The sequence below is a fragment of the Saccopteryx leptura genome, chromosome 9 (genome assembly GCF_036850995.1).
Source record: "Saccopteryx leptura isolate mSacLep1 chromosome 9, mSacLep1_pri_phased_curated, whole genome shotgun sequence".
NCBI classification, from domain to species: Eukaryota; Metazoa; Chordata; class Mammalia; order Chiroptera; family Emballonuridae; genus Saccopteryx; species Saccopteryx leptura.
This window is the reverse complement of record NC_089511.1, coordinates 36,140,217-36,143,089: the sequence shown is the minus strand read 5'-3', so window position 1 is coordinate 36,143,089 and position 2,873 is coordinate 36,140,217. Positions and strand designations below refer to the sequence as shown.

Below are 2,873 nucleotides of genomic sequence, written 5' to 3'. Positions count from 1 at the left end.
GGCCCCTCAGCCTGCCCACTCCGCACGTCCACTCCGCCTGCCCACTCCGCCAGCCCACTCAGCCTGGCCGTCAGCCTGATTACTCTGACTGGTCACTCTGCATGGACACTTAGCCTGGCCCCTCACTCTAGTCCTTCAGCCGGCCCACTCAGCCTGGCCCCCTCAGCCTGCGCACTTCGCATGGCCAATGAGCCAGGTCCCTCAGCCTGGTCAAGCAGCCTGCCCACTCAACATGGCCACTAATCTGGCCCACTCCTCGTGGCCTTTGAGCCTGGCCCCTCAGCCAGCCCACTCCGCATGGCCACTCAGCTTGCCTCTCCTGCCATCCTCAGCATTGCCCTCTGTGACCTGCAGTCTTCCTCAGCCCATCAAGGAGTCCTCAGGCTGGAGCAGAAAATGCTCCCTGAGATCCACGGGCAGCCCAGCCTCCTTGGGTAGCAACTTGGAAATTAGCCAGTCGCCCACCATGCCCCTCCTCAGCCAGCACCGCAGCCCCCATGGGCACAGCAAGCTGTGCGATGAGCCTCCGGTTCCCGAGCCTGTCCCCAAGAGCCTGAGGAGATGAGCTGGCCCGCGTCGGGAGAGACTACTGACACCCTGGTGCCACCAAATAACCCAGCCCCTAGGCTTCCTGAGGTGGCCTTAGATGCAAGCCCTGCTGACCTGTCCAACCCCTCAGAAGCTCCAGACACCAGCACCCACTACCTGGTGGAGTGTACAGAAATGTCACCAGCCCCCAAATCTCTCCCCCAGAACCAAATCTCGCCCCCAGAAACACCTGTCCTGTCAAGGACCAGATGCCACAAATTCCCATGGAAGATACCACTTCCCCGTCAGCCCAGCCATGCCCACCAACGCCCTCGGCCCCAAAGACACCCCCTCCCTATCCTTCTCCATCACCTCCTTGTTCCGCGCACCCGGCCTCTTTGAACCTGTGTCCTCCTTCTGCTGAGTTAGGGTCATCAGAGTAGAAATTCTACAATTTTGTGGTCTTACACGCCAAGGCAGATGAGCACATTGCCCTGCGTGTCCGGGAGAAACTTGAGGCCCTGGGTGTGTGCGACGAGGCCACCTTCTGTGAGGACTTCCAGGAGCCTGGGCGCGGCAAGCTGCGCTGCCTGCAGGATGCCATAGACCACTCGGCCTTCACCCTCCTGCTGCTCTGCCAGCTTTGCTGCCTGAGCCTGCACCAGGTGAACCAGTCACTGATGAACAGCCTCACACAGCCAGGGCGGCAAGACTGTGTGATCCCTTTCCTGCCCCTGGGGAGCTCCCTGGCCCAGCTCAACCCGGACACGTCCAACCTGCTCACCAGCCTGGTGTGGCTGGATGAGCACTCCCCAGTCTTTGCCAGGAAGGTAGCCAACGCCTTCAAGCCCCACAGGCTGCAGGCTCTCAAGGCCAACTGGAAAAAGGAACAGGAAAAGGGCCCTGTGGGAGCAGCACCAACTCCTGGACGGTTGGATGCCGCATACTCAGCCTCCTCCCTCCAGACCTGCTTGTCTTGGCAGGCACAAGTGGAGAGGCTCCAGGTAGCTTTTGGGAACCACATGACATTTGGGGTTCAGTTGCCCTCTGGAGCTCAGGTGCCCTATGGGGGCCAGAGGCCCCTGGGAGCCCAGCCAACCTTTTCTACATGGCCTGGCCACCAGCCACCAACCCTGCGTCCACGGCTGGCTGACACCTCAGCCCATCCTTCCCACAGCCTCCTGTTTTTCTGCAAGCCTCATCTGTGCCCCCTCACTGCCCCAGGCTTCAGCCTCTCATTATCCACCATGCACAGATGGTGCAGCTGGGGCTCAACAAGCACATGTGGAACCAAAGAGGGACCCAGAACCCTGAGGACAACACACAGGAAGCAGCATGACCAAGTGATGAAGCCTGATGACCTTGACTTCAGACCCCCTTTGGGCTGGACCTTGGAGATGCCCCCATCTCCGGTGCAGTGGAAGACGGGGTCATCTGCTATTTTCAGGACATTGCTGGGGACACCTTCATTTCTCAGGAAATCATGCAAAATGGGCCCTGATGATTGGCTCTTGGGGAGGCCAGAACTGCCCATGGTGTTTACAAACTCTCTGGATGGTGGTGGGGGATGGGCTAGGGCAGTGATGGGCAATCTTTTGAGCTTGGTGTGTCCAAATTTGCCAAAAAACCGAGCATAACTTGGGTGGTGTGTCACTTCGAGAAAAACAGCCTAACCGGAAGTCCCAGAACTAGACACTCTGTGCCGGAGTTCTGTTGTTTTGGCCTCCAGACCTCCGGTTCAGAGTGTCTACACTACAGCAAATGTTTTATCCTTGGGCACTACATCTAGCCGTGCAGGAGCCGAGGATGAAACGTCTTTCTCGGCATGCAGCCCCATACTTCTCTGGTATGTGGCCGCATGCGGCCACGTGTCATCGAAAATGGCTACGCCTGTCAGTGCTGACATGCATGTCATAGGTTCGCCATCACGGGGCTAGGGGATATTAGTACGGTGTTTTAATTATAATAAATATTTATTGAATATTCTCTAGCACTGCTGTCCTCTGGGAGACCTCTTCTGGGCAATTTGTTAAGAGAAAAATGTGCCTACTGTACCCCAAAAGGGAAACTGAAGAGAAAAACTTGCTTCTCCCCACGAATGGCATGAACCAGAAGTTTTCTGTATTTGCTCATTTCATTGGCCAGACATATAGTCACAGGGCTCCTCTCCAGCTACAAGGGTAACTGGGGAATGAGGTCTTCTGATTGGTCGTGTGCTTTGCTAAAAGCTGTTCTAATACTAGAGGAGGTGGAGAGAAAAGACACTGGGGATATTTAGCAGTTTCTGCTGCAGCTCTTTTGGAAGTTGTGTGTGTGTGTGTATGTGGGGATGGTCTGGCCTGACG

The 2,873-nt window shown here is 56.6% G+C and overlaps 1 pseudogene; it reads left to right on the top strand.

Moving 5' to 3' along the window:
• The first annotated feature begins 232 nt into the window (after window positions 1-232).
• On the top strand, window positions 233-1,867 carry LOC136381461 (TIR domain-containing adapter molecule 1-like; annotated as a pseudogene).
• Window positions 1,868-2,873: the final 1,006 nt, after the last annotated feature.